The 18,777-nt window shown below is 40.4% G+C and overlaps 1 protein-coding gene and 1 non-coding gene across 2 annotated transcripts in view; both read left to right on the forward strand.

Annotated features, from left to right (window-relative positions):
* The window catches only part of Phex (phosphate regulating endopeptidase X-linked), a 208,194-nt gene that overhangs the window by 93,557 nt on the left and 95,860 nt on the right, over positions 1-18,777 (forward strand). The gene's annotated exons all lie outside the window — the stretch shown is intronic.
* On the forward strand, positions 11,686-11,815 carry LOC127186061 (small nucleolar RNA SNORA17). The gene has a single exon (XR_007830313.1). It is a non-coding gene; the product is annotated as a small nucleolar RNA SNORA17 (small nucleolar RNA).

Below are 18,777 nucleotides of genomic sequence, written 5' to 3' on the forward strand. Positions count from 1 at the left end.
GTAGATGCAACTCTTGGCACAGATACCACATTGTTGTTTCTTGAAGGCTTGATTTATTTGCAAAGCTAGCTTGGGGTGTGTGGGGCAGGACATGTCTTGCACTGAACAGCTGGATCCTCAGTGTAGTAGGTACTTTTTGTTGTAGCCTGGGGACTAAAGTATCAATTTTCATAGGATGGCTGTTGTGAAGAGAGAGGGGGAGAGAGAGATGCAAAGAGGGAGACAGACAGACAGACAGACAGACAGACAGACACACACACACACACACAGAGAGAGAGAGAGAGAGAGAGAGAGAGAGAGAGAGAGAGAGAGAGAGAGAGAGAGAGAATATGAATGAGTGAATTACGAATATTTGGGAGCTTGTAGCCAGGTTTTCAGAAACAGAAATTAAGATCACTTCAGTGTGCTTGTTGGCATTCAATTAGGGAAAGGTGGCCTTGTAGCTGGGTCTTCTAAGCAAGTGGCCCGTGAGTCCTTGAAGGAAACTATTCTCAGTCCTTCTAATATTAGCCATGTTCCAGTTGGCCCTCTGAGTTGGTTACCAGTTTTTTATTTTATCTTAACCCAAACTGTCACTTTCTCCTTCTAAAAGTAGTCTTTGAGCACTCTGCTTTCTTTGAGCTGAGTTCAATCTGCCAGGAACTCCAGTAGCAGCTGGACAGGCGCAAACATCAAAGGCAGTCATCCGTCTGCATTTCATTAGGCTCCCTGAGGACATCTTGTATCTAAAGGTTCAGATAAATCCCAGTAACGCAAGACAAGAAACAGGGTGTTGTCCAAGGGTCTCTAGCAGGCCTCCCATGGATTTTTCTTTTCCTAACTTGAATTAACTTGCGTTTCTAAAACTGACCTCTAGGTGGAGCTCACAGCACTAACAAAGAAGACAGAAGCTGCAGGCTTTTGTGCTGCTTTTCACTCTGGGACTGTTTTTGAGAAGGAAAAAAAGCACCCCCCCCTCCCCTTTTCCTTCTGGTTTTCTCAGTTTGATTGTCTTTTTAATTGTCAACAAGAAAAAAGAGACTTTGCCTAATAATTCTTTGAGTCTTAGATGGAAATCTATGACTCTGTGCTTTGTCTTTCTGATATGGAGTAGCCCCTGCATTCAGAGAGGATTTGCCTGCATTTGAAGTGGAAGTGAATAATTTGCCTTCTCTTCCTGGTATGACTTGGCACTGTTCTCAGGGCATGTGCTGTATGCAGTATATCACCCAGGCGGAAGATTTCTCATCAATAATAGTGCCCACACTGGGCGGATGCTGAGTCACTTGGCTACCCATTGGGAAAGCTGAAAAAAAAATGTTCTGATTTGTGAGGGGCCTAAAGCTTTTCTTTCTCTCACCATGAAGCTCCGGACAGCAGCTAATTAAAGCGCCACCTAAGACGTGTTGACCTTAGCTTTTCTTCGTGACCAAGGGCCCAAACTGAGTGGTAGGGAGACTTAGATACTGGCGGTGGTCTGAGGGCCTTACATTTTGTGGCAGTGACCCTGTCTCAAAATGGAAGTGTGTGGATGGGCTTTGTTGTCCTCTTTGCTAGGGGTGATCACTGTAAAAGATAAATGAGGATGTCTCTGCTTCCTTGAAGGGTAAATTTGTTATCTCTGTCTCCCTGCCTTTTCCCGCACCTCTCTGGAGAGAGGCCATGGGTACTTCTGTGTTTTGAAACTCACCGTGTTGATTTCAAGTGGAAATTTAATATTGGGAAATAAGCACCATTTTCAACCGAAGATTCTGTATTTCCTGCAAGCATGTGCTCTTTTAAAAATTCTTTTTTTTGAGATTATAATATAATGACATCGCTTCCCCCTCCCCTTTCCTCCCTCCCAACCTTCCCAGTATAGTCAGTCTTCCTTGCTCTTTGAAATTCAAGGCCTCTTTTTTATTTAGCAAAGGAGGAGACCTGCTGTTTTCCTGGTTAATAGAGCCTTTGAATATGGTGATAATTGAGTGATTCGAGTTGTCTTCTGGAGGATTTACCATGTCCAGAGCAGAGGAGGAGTCTCTCAAGGTCACTCTAGGAGGGACTCAGGCTGCCTTTGGCCTCCCTGGCTGATTCTGTGTCAGATGTGAGAAGCAGCTTCCTGAGAGCAGCACAGGCTTGTTCCCTGGCTGAATTAATTATGTAGCTCAGTGCTGCATCAACTCCCGAACTGTTTTCTTGCGCTCTTTGTACGTGGGGTCTAAACTAGTCAGACCATGTGCGGACCCCCCCCCTCCCGAAATACCAGCACAGAACGAACACCTGGCGGGGGCAGTGTCCTGAGGGTGGCACGAGGGAGTAGCAGTGGCCTTGCCCACAGCAGGTGCAGAGAAGTTGGCTGCAGGTTCCCAACTCCTCAGGCATGTGCCTCCTGCCTCCCACGCACAGGCTTTGAGTGAGGTAGGAACATTTCCATTGCAGAGAGCAAAGCAGAGTGGCCCTCGTTCTCAGCTTTTGTCACATAAACTTCTGCTAATCCCAGGCATTGCAGTTTGCACAGCATACACTCTGTACTGACCAGTTAGGACCCTGGCTAGCACCCTCTGAGCCTATGGTTCTTGGGGGTGTGCTGTTAGATCTGAGGCACTGTAGGTGCTTGTTAACCAGGCACATTTTCCCATGCCTATCTTAAGATTAGGGGTAGGTTGAGTCCATACTGCTCCACCACATACCTGTCTGACCTTTTTTTTTTTAAGTTAAATTTATTTTTCAAAATTTATTCATTGTACATCCCAACTGTAGCCCCTTCCCTTGTCTCCTTCCAGTCCCACTCTCCCTCTCTCTTCCCCTCCCCTAGTCCTCAGAGAGGGAGCGCCCTTCTCTCCCACACCTGTTTGACTTCTAAGTGCACAACTCTGCATTCTGCCCAAGGGCTTTCTCATCCCCTTGGAGCCTCCTGTGAGCCGGCGCAGCATTCAGAAGACTCACTGTGGCCTCTGTCCTCATTGGCTCTTAGCCAGTAATTGATGGAAGATGGCCAGTATCTGCCCTGGCTCCCTCCTGCCTCCCATATAGTCTATATAAGTTCCTGGTGGCTTCCCCGGTGGGCTTGAGCTTCCTGGCAAAAACGCCCTTTGCTGCTTGTCTTCCTTTCCCCTCTGACTTCTGAGGACCCACCTCCTAGTGTATCTTTGACCCCCCCCCCCCCCGCATCATTCAAACACCATGTGCTTTAATCCTAGTCTTAGGCTCTGTCCCTAAGGAGACCACTAGAGGACACAGTCTCTGGTTAGGTCCTGTATTCATGCTTTCTTGCCTTTAAGATAATGGCACATTTCATTGAATCTGAATGCCATTATTCTTTCAGCAAACCCAATTCCACAAGCATTTGCAGCACACTGAGGATGTGCCAAGTACTGGGCTGGGAGCTGCAGATTTTGGAAGGAGGTGGGGGTGACCAGCTCCAGTCCCTCTTCTGCATGTACCTTCACATACCTAGGGTGACACAGGAGTGGTATGGATGCTGTGCTGGTAGGGGAAGGTTCTTAAATAGAGGTGAGTCTTAAAGTGGTCCTGGGAGCCTAGGAGGGAAAGCTTTTAAAAAAATGTTTTTTAAAGCAAGGAATATAGGAAACTTTAAGGAGCTGAGTGAGACACACTGTCCTTCAGGGTGCTAACTCTGCCTCTTCCTCTCTTCCTGTGTCATAATCCCCAGACCCTATGGCTGCTCATGACCTTGTTAGCTCTTGAATAAGGCTTATTCTGAGCTCCTCATCACTTGTTACTTGGAATAAGCGCTTCCAGCAGCTCCTCTCCCTTGGTGACTTGACTTCTGCTGCACCACACGGTTCCCTTTGGAATAGGTTTGGAGAGGAGAGGAAAGGCTTTAGTCAGTGTCTCATGCCCCATTTTGTTACAGGTTCCAGTATGTTTGCAGAAGGTTGAAGAATGCAGTCACCCTGCTTTCTGCTTCTATTCCCAGTACTCACCAGGGACAAAGAGGATGCAAACTTGTGTCCTTGTTCAGACTTCCTGCTCTTCTCTGCCTTCTAGTACTCACCATGATGAGCTTGCAGCCTCTCTCTATCCATCCCTGTCTATGTATTTCCAGCTTTTGTCTCCCAGACATATAGGCCAACATGGTGTTTGCCTTCCTTATGTCTCTTTAGTACACAGCTGTCCATGGGAAGGGCAGTATGGAGGTTAGGTTTATGCATGGCTGACTGTATTCTAAGTCAATTTTTGCCCACGAGGAGCTATGTGACCTTCTGGAAATTGTTTAGTCTCTCCCATCTTTTCACATCTGTAAAGTGTGAGAGCAGTACCTGGCTCAGAGGTTAGTTACAAAGATTGTAGACTTTGGTATGCAAGGGGGCATGTCCCACAAAAGCCTTCACTTACCAGGAAACTGGGACAGAGGGGAAGGCATCCTATTGGGACTCTAAATGAGAGACGCATGGGAGAACAGCAAAATAAAAGGATCCAGAGGGTCCTAGAAATCTACAAGTAGAACAATATGATAGGCAGATTTGGGCCCAGGGGTCCCGCTCAAACTAAGGCACCAGCCAAGGACAATACAGGCGGTAGACTTTAAACCCCTACCCAGATCTAGCCAATGGTCAGAATATTCTCCACAGTTGAGTGGAGAGTGTGATACGACTTTCTCATGTACTCTGGTGCCTCACATTTGACCATGTCCCCTGGAGGGGGAGACCTGGTAGCACTCAGAGGAAGGACAGCAAGTAGCCAAGAAGAGACTTGATACCCTATGAGAATATATAGGGGGACGTAATCCCCCTCAGGAACAGTCATAGGGGAGGGGAATAATGGGAAAATGGGGGGGGGGAGGAATGGGAGGATACAAGGGATGGGATAAACATTGAGATGTAACAAGAATAAATTAATAAAAAAAAAAAAAAAAGAAAAACAAAACAAAACAAAAAAAAAAAGGAGGTAGTTGCTTAGGATTTTAGATTTTCTGATTTTTGAACAAATCTATTATTTGCTTTCTTAAAAGTTTATTTATTTTTTGTTACACTTTTTCATACAATATATTTTGATCATATTCATCCCCTCCCCAACTTCTCCCAACTTCTCTTCATCTCCCTATCTACCCAACTTCATGTTTTCTCTCTGAGAAAAAAAAATGAGTCAAAAGCAAACGATTTTGTTTTATGCATATGAATGTTTGCCTGTATGAGTGCATGTGTACCATATGCTTGCCTAGTGCCCCCAGAAGTCAGGAGAGGGCATCTTTTCTTCTGGAATTAATGTTATGGTGGTTATGAGCCAGCATGTGGATGCTGAAAACTGAGACCGGGTCCCTTCAAGAGCAACAAGTACTCTTAATAGTTGAGTCATTTTTCTCTAGCTTCCTCCACAATTATCTTTGTGTGATGTGTATGTATGTATGTATATATGTATGTATGCAAATGTATATATATGTAGTGTAAGTAGAAGTTTGATATATTCTGTGTGATAGCTTATGGGAGTGATTATACTCCGGCGCCTCATGGAAATGCTGTTTCAGGGTGCTTTCAGGCATGGCCAACCAATCTGTGGTCAAGGGTAGCTACGAACATAAGGCAACAAAAAAAATCATAAATTTATTTAAAACATCATGGGAGGATGAGGAAGGAGGGACAGAGGGAAATTGTAATGCAATTGTGTGGTTTTCAATTGAATATCATAGATAACAGTGTTGTGTCAAAGGTTGCACAAGGCTAGGTCATTTAACCTCTCATACCTGAGTGTGAGTCAATACCATTCAGGAGTGCCCATTGGAACAAATACCAAACCTCCCACCAGAGAATCTGGTTCAGTGGGTCTAAAGTGATGCTGGGAACCAGCATTTGTGATGAGTCCTCAGATGATGCAATGTTGATGGAATTCAGGGTGATCACAAGTGGCAATTTCCTTCCACCAAGGCTGAGTTAATAGAACTAGATGTTTATGGAGTTCTTTACACTGTGCAGGGCCCTCTTTCTATCGTCTGTCACAGTTAAGTACCTCAGCATGTTGGGACACTACAACCCACTCAGGACACCTAGTCCATGACACTCAATCTGCTGAATGTTCTAGATAAAGATCTAAAGGCTTCTTGTTGATCTCTTCTGCCCCTTGATTCCACATTTTGGTGTTTAGGAACTAAGAAGCTGAGGATTTCCACACAGAAGCTCTCCTAATTTCTAAAGTTTCAGCAGTATTTTTTAATGCAGATAAAACAAAATTTCTGTTTCGCATATAAAGTTGACATTATTATATGCCAACCTGTAGAGTCAAAAGGTTTTATGAATATCACATCGATGTCAAAGAACCACCACAGGGAAGGTACAATTCTTTCTTTACATAGATACAGAATGTGAAGTCAAGAGAAGGGGAGCATGTTTGTCTATAGTCATTGAGCTGGTTGCTGGAAAGGTTGGGGCTCCATTCCTGGAAGTTTGGCTTTCCAGAGCCCGTTTATCCTAATAGAAGTACATCTCTAAGCATGGTCTTCAAACAGTGGCATTGGTATTATCCAGACACTAGCTAGAAAACCAGACTCCTAGTCCCACATCAGATTTATGGAGTGAAACTCTGGGAAAGGATGCAGGCCTCTACGGTGCAGTAAGCCCTCCAGGTGATTCTAATGTAGCCAGAGTGCAAGCCAATTTCTCACGCCTCATGTCACTGGCTATGTGCCAGTTTTCAACACTTTTTTTTTTTTAAAGCTCAGGTTCAAGGCTAAACACAATAATTCTATATAGAATCCAACTCATCCAGCACAATGGGGATATTATTGCCACCTTTGTTTTTTGTATGCAAATTATATTAAGGAAGCTGAAGTTGATATTATGGCTATCTTTTTCTTCCAGCCATGCATGTCAGTGTTGGCTTATAGCAAATTTGCAGTCAGTTGATTTCTTGGTCTTTAAAAAAAAACCTCACAGGAACTATTGTTAAGCTTTGTTGCTCCTATATTTGGCATTAAAAAAATCCCTTCTCACAAAATATTATATTTTATTCTTAATAAAATCTATTTAGTTTTTTGTTCATAGCTCTAGCTTTTAAAATAATTCCCAAATCTTCATGTTTATTATATTAATTATAGAAATGTATTCTTTTTGAGAAAAATGTTTTTATTTAATTAATTTATTCAAATTACAACTCAATTGTTATCCCATCACTTGTATCCCCCCATTCCTCCTTCCCTCCCACTTTCATCCTATTCCCCTCCCCTAGGTATATGACCGAGGGGGACCTCCTCTCCCACTATATGGTCATAGGCTATCAAGTCTCATCTTGATAGCCTGCCTATTCTTTCTTTGAGTGCCACCAGGCCTCCCCACCAAAGGGGAGGTGATCAAATATGGGGCACCAGAGTTCATGTGTAGGAGAAGGGGAAATAGAAAGACCCAGAGGGTCTTAGAAACCTACAAGAAGAATATTGTGATGGGTGGATCGGGGCCCCGGGGTGTCTGCTTAAACTATTGCACTAACCAAGGACAATACAAGTAGTAAACATTGAACCCCCTACTCTGATCTACCCAATAGAAATTTATTCTAATTAAAGAAAATACCAAAAGTGAAGTACAGAACAATAAATAAAATCATTGCTGTGTCATTACACAAACATAACTACTGCTAATGTCTTGATATATTACTCTGACTTTTCCCTCTATGCATACTTTAAAAGAGTTTCTTGAACAAGGTTGTATAAGTAAATTTGATCCAGTTTTCCTAACATTTATATTGTATTTTCCTATTATGATATAATCTTTACCAAAGAGTATCATATAAAAGTCTAGAGTCTGTTAGTATTTGTATATATTAGTTAAAAATGTCTCTGTAGTGAGCTATAGTTGAATACCTACTATTATTTGATAATAAGCATACTTTTCACATTGCTTTAATCCTAGAATTTTTATTTTTGGTCTGTAGAGCATGTTGGACTTGAACTTGCTATGTAGCAGGGCTGCCCCTGAATTCTTGATCTTCTTTCCTCTATCTCCACAGGCATGCACAATCACTCCTAGTCCCAGAATTAGTTTTAGAATCTTATCTTTAAAAATCTCAAATTTATCACTCAGTGTATCAACTATAAGTTCCATTTATATATCATTGATAATTTTCCAAATATGCATTTTTGGTTATAATCACTTTTTGGGTTACAATGGGTATGATCACAAAATGTAATTGAAATCAACCCATTTACTCATGCTTTTAGGTACTCCCTTACATGTCCATTTACTAAACAAAAAAATGCTCATAGCCAGGCCTGCTGGCTCATGTATGCAATCAGAGCTACTTAGGAGTATGGCAAGTTCAAGGCCATTCTGGGATATATAGTAAGGCTCTGTCTCAAAGTAAATAATGGCTCTGAACATAGCTTAGTGGTAGAATGCTTGCCCAGCATGCATGAGATCATGAATTCCATCACTAGTGCTAAAAATATTTTTTGGAGAAATACTCTGTGGTAGGTTTTGTGTTAGGAGCTATCTAGTACATTACCCAAAAGATTTTTAGTCCAGCTGGTAATGCTTCTGCCCAACTCCTCAAGCTATCACCTGCATTTTCTACCTTTCCCTGTGAGGAATTGTGATACATTTAACAATGCTTTGCTCTTATGCATTTACTCTCTATTTAGTACTTTCCAATATTTCATTCTGGTACCTAAATGGAAACTCAAAGGAAAGACAAATGTTTCTAAGTTTTCATTCTTTGTATATGTATTATTTTAATGAACAGTTAAATATACCACACAAAAATGTTCATAAAAACTTGTATGTCCTTATCACTGAGACTCAACAGTTGGTAATATTTTGATACTCTAGCTTCATCTATTTTTATGATTGTAAATTTTAAAGTTAATTCCATCATGACGACATACATATAATTTTTACTGTATTTAAATATGTATATCCAACAGTTATGGAACTTTTGAAAATTAACCATAATTCCAATACTATATGCAATAGTATTAGCAATAATTCCTCATTAGTTAGTGAACTGTCTGTTTGCAGTTTTCTGTGATTATCATAAAAATATTTGACTAGTTTTTAAACGATTGGTACAAATCAGTATCCAGAGTCCACATAATGTAATTAATAGGCACATCTTTTAAAACCTTAAAAGTTTTAAAAGCACTGTCTATCCTCACCCTTACAAATGAAAGTAATTTTCTTAAGAAATTAGGTTACTTAGCGGACTTTTTTTTTTTTTTTTAACAATCTTAGTTTCTTGTAAAATGTTCTTCCATATTTTGGGTTTTCTATAAATTGTAAGTAAATAGTAAGCTCTGATTAGATTGAAGTTCATTTTTTTTTAACAGGAAGACTTTATGGACAGCACTGATGATGCCATGTTGTCTTAACTTCTATCTCAAAATCAGTCTATGGGTTTGGAACTTGTCAGCCTAATCCTTTCATTTTAATTTTCTTATCAACTCTGTTCCTTATATGGTGCTTCTATTTCTTGACTAGGCCATTAGAATAACCTGCTTTATACATTTCAGTTAAAATTTAATTAATTCACTTTCCTCCTTCCAATATCTCCCTCTAACCCTTTTCATGTCTGCCCCTCAAATTGATATTTTTTTCCTTTGATTGTTACTATATTTTTAGCATCTATACTCCATCAAGGTATCTGGGAGAAAGATACAGGCATCGCATCTATCTATGTTTCTATGCATCTATCTATCTATCTATCTATCTATCTATCTATCTATCTATCTAACTATCTATCAGAGCAATACTGAGTACTTTCCTTAATAGTCTTCCATCTTTTAAAAAAAAAAATCACTGTATTCCATTGAAGCTGGAACTCACCAATTTGACTAGACTGGCTGGTCAGTGAGCTCCTAGTAACCTTCTGTCTTTATCCATCCTAGTGCTGGGATTACAGGCATGTATCACCATGCCTGGCTTTTACATGAGTTCTGAGCATCCAAACTTGACTCCTCATATTTGTGTAACAAGTATATAACCAACTGAACCATCTCCCAGGTCAAGGCATCACCATTTTCTAAACTTATGTAGAACAACAAATGGACAGCGGTGGTTGAAAATCACCAATAGTTATTTTAGTGGGCATTGATGGTATTACTAGACTTTCAAACTCTATCATTCTGCATTTGTTAGCTAGAATATTTCTCTAAAAAGATTTTTCCCCCTTTGCTAATCACTTGATTAGCCTGAAATACAGTTTATACAGGAAAAGTTGCATGAAGGTCTGTCTTTTCCGTAATTAATTTTTACAAGTTGTGCCCTGGAAGCCTCCAGAGGTATCAAAGCATTTTCCCCCAAGCATGATTATAAACCCAGTGATTTTTAAAATGTATTTGATATGCTTAAATTTATTACAGTTCTACTTGAAGTTCACATTGACTCTTCCTTTAGGGAATTTTGATATGACCCCAAATATTTTAGACTGTATCTTTGTTTCCTGGTATGGCAAGATATCCTTCTTACTATTATACTTCTATTACATCAGTGTCTTAATCAATTCATTGGTAATAAGCAATATGTTGACTTTTGGTGGTGGTGGTGGTGAAAGTTCCATTCTAACTTGAAATACAGAATTCCGTTAATAAGGAAATTTGCAAAACAAATTGATAAGTGATTTGAACTACCTTTTTGTAAAAAGGTATTATCATGTCAGTGTGCACACATAGTCAATGGATTTTGAAAATTCACATATTGCATTTTTCTTCTTTTTGTATTCCTTCCTTCCTTTCTTTCTTTCTTTCTTTTCTTTCTTTCTTTCTTTCTTTCTTTCTTTCTTTCTTTCTTTCTTTCTTTCTTTCTTTTGAGACAGACTTTCTCTGTATAATAGCCCTAGCTATCCTAGACTCTCTTTGTAGACCAGGGTGGCCTTGAACTCACAGAGATCTGCCTGCCTCTGCCTCCTGTGTGCTGGGATGAAAGGTGTGTAGCTTGTCTGGCTGTAATGTTACATTCTTAACACTGACTGTTACCAATAAAAATAAAGGGGACTGGAGAGATGCTTTAGAGATTAAGAGCATTTGTTGCTTTTGCAGAAGAGCCAGGTTCAGTTTCCAGCATTCATATGACAGCTTACAATTGTCTGTAACTTTTGCTCCAGGGGTTCTCGCAGCTTCTTCTGACATTCTTCTGTACCAGGCATGCAAATACTAAAAAAAATGCATCTTTTAAGAAAGAATATAAATAAGGGGCTGAGGAGGTAGCTCAGTGGGCAACTGAATTTGTTGTGCATGCATGAGGACCTGAGTTCAGATCTCAAGCACCCGTGCAAAAGCTGTATGGCTATAGGCATGCTTGCATATGCCTGTAACCCCAGCATCGTGGGGTGGAGACAGACAGAGCCAGGTACCTCACTGATTATCTAGCCTAGCTGAATCTGATTTAATGAAAGATTCTGTCAAAGTAATATGGCAGAAAGTAATAGAAGAAGACTTCCAACATCCTCCTCTGGCCTCCACATGTGTACACACGGGCATAAACACTCACCTACACATGTGCATGAACTTTCTCCCACATACATACATGCATACCCCACAAAACACAGGCACACAAAAATATAAATAAGTTAATTAGTATGTGTCCATGCCACATATTCAAACAAACAAACAAACAATGTTAGTGTTAGCCTTGAAGCCTGTCTCAGTACTAGAATACTTACCCAGCCTGTATAAGACTTTGGGTTTCATCACCACCGCAGGGAAAACAACAACAAAATTGTAGTGAATTAATTTGCAATGTTGAAATATGTGGAGCAATGATACTATTAAAGGATGAAACATGACCTACCCCTAGAAGCATTGCAGGTATGGCTGCAGTATCACATGTATGTTAGTAGGTGGCAGAGAGAAGAAAGGCTATGTCTACACTCTGTTCTCACCTATGACTATCTGAATGATTAGTAGCCTAACATTCCCTGAAAAAAGTGAGCACCAGGGAGCTCAGACAGGGAGCTAGCCTAAGAAGGCCACTAGTCCAGTGTCACATAAGACCTGTTAGCTTCCAGGACGTGGAACAAGCTGGAGACTAGAAGAACCCTGGCTGGGACTGAGGGCCCTAGGTGGAAGTGATCCCAAGACAGATGACCCTCGCATGGGGCCCCTCAGTTGGGCTGGGTAAGGAACAAGCCCTAAAGGACCACAGACCTTTGCCGTGGGGCCCAGACAGGGAATTTGCCTGAGATGATCACCAGTTGCGCTCTGCAAAGGCCTTGGGGGTCGGGGAGACCATGCCCAAGATGACCCTGCCCTGTGCCATAATGCACTAGTGGGGCATAGCTTTCCCAAGATCACTCCTGAGATGACTCCAGGCACTCAGCGACTCCAGGTGCCACTAAGAGGAGCAAGTAAGAGGTGGAGAAATGGAAGAGAAAGAGAAATGGAAGGATGTGGACACAAGGAATAGAGGCAGAACTGGAGACTCAAGGGTAGTGAGGAACAGCCTGATGTGAGTAGCCAGTGATGCCATTTAGGACCATGGTGGAGTGAGTCCTAGCCTGTGCTGCCGGTCAGGGTCACATTTGGGTCCATGACCCTGGAGCCTGTTACAACCAAAGGCCAAGTGGATATCCTTGATCAGGGCTGCCACCCAGGGGCATGTTACTGTCTGAAGGCTGTGCAAAGCTGACCCTACCCCTCACCTGGGCATCTTGGGAGATCTGGCCCTGGGGACATGAAAACAGGAGAGATGACCTTGCTCTTAGCTAGTGTAGTACTCAGGAGAGGAGCCCCACAAATTGCATCTGGGAGTTGCAGGTGAGCTTGCTCCCATGAATATGTACATAGGAGACCTGGACCTACCACACATCTCCTGTGGTTGAGGGAGAGATACTCTCCTCCCACCTTGCCCCACACCACTGGCAGAGGGTGAGAGAGTTGGCTCCAATGGTGCTATGACAGCAGGAGAGCTGGTCCTGCCCCTCACTTGCTGCAGCACTCAGGAGAACAGGCTCTGCACCTCACCTGGGCAGCATAGTAGAGCTGACCATGGATGTGAGGGTTGTGGGCGAACCAGCTCTGATGGCATGAATGTGATAGAGCTGACCCTACCTCTTGTCTGTTAGGCTGTGGCATTGATGAGTGAGAGATGCCCTCCTCCCCTCCTTCATCCCTTGAAATCTATGGCAGGGTGGGAGAGCTGACCCCTCATGTGAATGGGAGAACAGGCCATGTCCCTCACTGGCTGCAACACTTGAGAGAACAGGTCCTGCACGTTGCCACAGCAACATGGTAGAGCTGATGGCATGAGAGTGGGGGAGCCAGGGGGCTGACCAGCTCAGATAACTCTCAAGCCCAGATCCAGAGCTTTGGATTTGCCCACCCCAATATCTACCTCATAAAGAAACTTCTGGAGTGCATGAAAAGGCTGGCCCTGTAGATCCAAATTACAGGATTGCCATGGCACAGGGCAACAAGATTTCTGAGTGGTTCCTAGTGAGGTTCCAGTATCGATAGAGTAGCAGGAATTGGAGGTCTCTTACGAGACCAATGACTCATCAGAATGGACAAAGGGATATACTGCGGGACACACTGTGACACACTACAGCTTCCACATGAGATACTTTTTCTCTGTTGAGGGGTAGGTTGCAAGGGTGGAGGGAGGCGTGACAGGGATTGTGGAGCATGATGTGAAATTCACAAATAACCAATACAAAGTTTAAAAAGAGAAAAATCTAAAAAAAGAACAAAACATGGACTAATAAAGACTTAAGAATTTTAGTACCAGATAAGCAAGTACCAAAAGTTTAAATATGTACTTTGAAAGCATTTAGTTTTTAGTGTATGTTGGAGATTATTTTGGACTGAGGCTCATTTGACTTTGAGAGATTTGAGAAATGATACAATTGCCTTAGGTATAATTTTAGAGATTCAAAGCAGAGGGGACTTTTTCAGAATTATGTAAAAGTTTATGATTTTTATTCACATGGCAGGACAGGTTTGATTTAAAACTTGTATTGGTCCACATTCAAGTTAAGTATGTGAGAATTTAAAAATACATGTTGAGTTTTGTTGGGTTTACTAAAAGGAATCAGTTTTGATGTTTTGGGTTTTAATTTCATGGGAAAAGAGTCATTAGAAATGTCTTGAGTTTAGATTTTGTGGTGTTCCTTCCTTTTAGCCCAGAATGAAACTAATAGCCCACGATGCATCTGCTTATCTGCTATCTCTAGGGCTGTGCCTGCCACTGTCAGCTGCTCCCTTGTTATCTGGCTGCTGGTCGTGCTCAGTCAGTTGTACAGGAATGTCAGTTCCATTAATAACCCAAGGGCCAGGCAGGCAGATAGTGGAAAATGGATGAAGAGAGAGAAATTGTATTTAACCCATCTTCTGAGTTGTCATTTTCTAGACTCCAGCATAGCTGGGTAAAGTCAGACTGAGGGTGTGACAGCAAATCCATTTCTGACAGAAACTCATATATGAAAGGAGGAAACAGCCTGATAGCAAAAGAATGAATGAAGGGACTTAGGCCAGAAGTCAAGATTTATAATCGGAAAGGTCACAAAAAAACACGACAGGAAGAAATGACATAATTAAACTATTTGGACAAGGGCACTGACAACTTTGCTAAAATAGATTTCACATTGACTATTTAATTTTTTTTTGAGACAAGGTTTCTCTGTGTAGCCTTGGCTGTCCTGGACTCACTTTGTAGACCAGGCTGTCCTCTAACTCACAGCGATCCACCTGCCTCTGCCTCCCGAGTGCTGGGATTAAAGTTGTGTGCCCCCACTGCCCGGCTTCTTTTTTTTTTTTTTTAATTAAACATGTTTTACATATACATTTATACTATTACACATATATATAACAAACTACCTACAGCAAGAAGAATCATGAAACAATCAGAAATTATGTAAATGTTACATTCTTAGTGTTTTGGCTATTTGTATATGACAGCCTTGAAGAAAACATCTTTTCTATCTTGGTGAGCCTGAAATTCTGAATGTAAATCAATATCTATCATATCTCATCATTATCAACGTAAAACATCTATCTAGACCTAAAAATATCTTAACCTCTAAACAACTAAGCTTCATTGTAAAATGAAACTATCTGCTCTTCAACCACATCATAGACTTGAGAAGGAATAAAATTGATTACCTGAATATGCTGGGAGTGCAGGTTAGTAGCTTTCCAAATGAGAAGATGACAGAGATAGTTTGTTACCTGATCAGTCACCCCAAACTCTCTATAACATTGGAGCATCATCTTCAGCCTTCTGGCCCAATATATCTGACAGACATATTTGTGAGGCAGGAACTATTGAGGACTTGCTTACCCTGTCTTGGCAGAGTTTAGCCATGGACTCTGCCTGAATCCAAGCTTGCACATTTTTAGGCAGAATTCTGTCTGTGGTAGAAATGAGGACATTTTCCCTGGTGGCTTGTTTGCCACATTTGAAGCTGTTTTCATAAGGAGGTTCTTTGATGGTCATCATCTTCTTTGAGGTAGGCTGCATAAGTTTAATTTTAGATACATTGGTATAGAATTCAAATTTAAGATTATTCTTTACACACATTATATATATATATATATTATATTTCTACTCTAATACTGTCATTCTTAATGTTTCAAATGGATGATAGCCATTTTTTGCAAGAAGTGTATTTATGGAAGGATTAATTTCTTATTACAAAAAAGTTGGTATTTTGGCTATGAGTTAGTCAATGATGAAAAGGAATAGAGCATCTCTTAATGGGGAAGAACTCAACTATTGCATTTGTCTATGTCTTGGCTATTGTTTGCTGCATAGCCAACCATGCCAAAATGTAATGATTTAGAGCAGACATTGTATTGCCTCTCTCAAATTTGTTTGTTGGCTGGGCTCAGCTGGGTGGCTCTTCTATCGGTCTTACCTTGAGTCTGTCATGTAGCTGAAGTCAGATGACAGTTGTAGATGGAAGTCCACTAGGGTGACTTCACACACTTGTCTCATTGTTCCTTCCGCCTTTCTTCATAGGGTAACTAAGGGAGCAGAAAGAAGGATAAATATGCTGTGAGTCCTCTTAATGTCTGAGCTCAGACTATTTCTTGTGATACATTCTCTTGGTCAAAGTTAAGGGCAAGGCTACCTCTTAATCAAAAGAAGTTGAAAAAGACTCCATCTTTTTGGAGGCTCACACAAGAAGTTGTTAGTACTGCCATTGAAAAGACTTATTTACATTCTACATTCTTTCCATCTCTTCTTTGTATTCAGCTTTTCTTAATTATTTTAGAGGATTATGAACAAAGTGTACCGTCTCCCTTTGGCAGTTGCTCAGTGAGTGTCATTAAAAATTTTTAATGTTTTACTTATTTTTAATTGAAAAATAATTATATGTATATGGAGTATAATGTGGTTTTGATTTACATATACATTGTATAATCAACCAAGTTAATTAACATATACAGTACCCCACCACCTTATGATTTTGAGTTGAGAACACTAACTAGATATTCTTTTATAACCATATTTTCTTTTATTTTTGAGATTATAATTTAATTAGACTATTTTCCTTCTCTTTCCTCCTTACAAACTTTCTCATTTACACCTCCTTCTTTAAAACAATTATGGCCTTTTTTTTTTATTCATTGCTATTACATGTAGGCATGTAAATGTGTATACATATATATTTTAAACTCAGTTTATATAATGTTGCTTGTATGAATATTTTCAGGATTTCCCATTTGGTACTGGATAACCAATTGGTATGCTTTTTCTCCTGCTTTCAGCATTCCTCAGTCGCATGTAGCTCCTTGTGTAGGGTTGAAGTCCTCTGATCACTTTGACATGTCTATTGGTGTTGTCCTTGTTCAACTCAGGTTTAGGCAATTAATTCTATTGCCTGAGACTTTATGAGTGCAGCTTCTGACATTACTAGGAGATATAATCTCATAACAAATTTCTGGATCCTCAGATGTTTGCAGTCTTTCCACCTCTCTGCCACAATATTCCCTAAGCTTTGGGTGCGGGAAATGCTTTGTAGATGTATTCATTGGGACTGCGAGCCACAGTTCTGCATTTTAATTGGTTCTGTTTTTTTTAATGGCTTTCATATGTTGCAAAAAATAAAAGTTTAATTGAAGAAGGATGTGGACTACACTTCTCTGTGAGAATAAGAACAAATGTATACATTGTTGTTAGGTATTGTGGTGGTTTATGAATATGGCAATTATGGTTTCTCCACCAATAACTGTGGTTGTAAGAGCCCTGGGTAGTTGGCTAGGTTTCCAGTAGCAAGAATGTTTTCCCTCTTGTTTCCCAATTAGAGAGATGTTGGTTACCACCAAGATAGGCAAACCACTACTGTACCCTTAAGGTTATTTTTTCATACCAGTCCTTGCCAGAATGGACTACATTGCCAGATAGGACTACACTGCCAGATAGGACTACAGATTGCCTTCATCTTTTGGAAGCTTGCATGTTGCCATAAAAGATAATTCTTAGGGAGAAGACATTCATGTCAATTCCATCTCATGGATCTCTGGGCTCTTATTCTGAATGTGTGGTGTCTTTAGAAATAGGGACTTACCTTCTTCTTCTGGGAGGCAGCCAAGGGCAATAGCAATATAATGTATGTTTTGGGAATCTCTGGGACAACTCTGAGCAAAAATTCTAAAGAGGGATTCTCATATCTGGTATTGGGGTTTTTAAGGTAGTTTTTGCCTCTTGGAGGGAGCATTGTCTAGAAAAATTTATTAAAACTGTATATGTATATTTATATACAAATGTATTATAGGACTTTTAAAAAGATAAATAGTTAATAGTATGACTCTTTCTTACTTTCTAAGACATTGTTCTTAATGTCTTAGAATCTTAATGTCACAAATAAAAGACATTGTTCTTTTACCTTCCTTTTTCTGTATTTACCTCTCTCACCTCTCCCCAAAGAGGTCATTCTTTTCCTATTTTCCCCAATCAGATCACTTATACTGTTATTCCCCTTTATCCTCTCCTCCCCTTCTCCTGTATTTACCTTCATCCAAAATCTATTCTTTTTAGCACTTTTAAAATATAGTCCACCATCTACTCCTCTAACATAATGGAGCCCTTAGGCCCTCTGATCAAAATCTGTTTTCCCACCTCCTCCTCAGCTTCTAGCAGAAAACATTCTATTCTGTGTTTCTAGAAGATCAACCTTGCTATAGTCTATATATAAGGAAGATTATAGAATATTTATTTTTCTCTGTTTGGCTCATTTTACCCGGAATTTCTTTCTTATTTTCTTGTTTTGTTTCTTTGAGTTATTTTGATCATCAAATGAATTTGTTATTATTATTTTATTATAATTTTGCTCAACTAATATATACATTAATTGTTGGAATATTGGAGTAAACCTAATTATTGCTGAGTTGTGATGAGGAAAGAAGGCATCCTCTGACCCCATGACCATCATACAATTAAAAAAAAGGCCTTCTGGCTTTAGGATCCAGGGCTAGAATACTCCTTAGTGGCTGACCTCATCTTAGTAGATAACTTATTTATCCAATTTTCCATTTTAAGTTCTTAAGAAATAAAGCTTATTTTTAGTATACACACACTCTCACTGACTGTGGGCCACCTCTATATTTTGTACACAAAGCCTGTCATCATAGGAAAAAGGTGTTCTTGCTGAACTAGAAAGAGGAATTAGCCTGCTGCTTTTTGTTGTAATCCTGAGTTCCCAGCACTGGTAGTTATAGGGCAAGTGAATGAGAGCCTTCTAGCAATGATTTGTAAGGATTAGAGCTAATGAACTCAAGGAACCTGTCCTGAACAGAGTAAAGCCAAGGAGAGTGGTGTGGTTGTGTCCTTTAGGGCCCCAGACTAGATTCTTTATTCAGTTTCAATGTTAGGTTATTAAGCTAATTTCCAAGTTTATAGAACAGTATGATTTGTTCTCCCAAGCCTTTGAGAATGA

This window comes from Acomys russatus, chromosome X, assembly GCF_903995435.1.
Source record: "Acomys russatus chromosome X, mAcoRus1.1, whole genome shotgun sequence".
Lineage (NCBI taxonomy): Eukaryota > Metazoa > Chordata > Mammalia > Rodentia > Muridae > Acomys > Acomys russatus.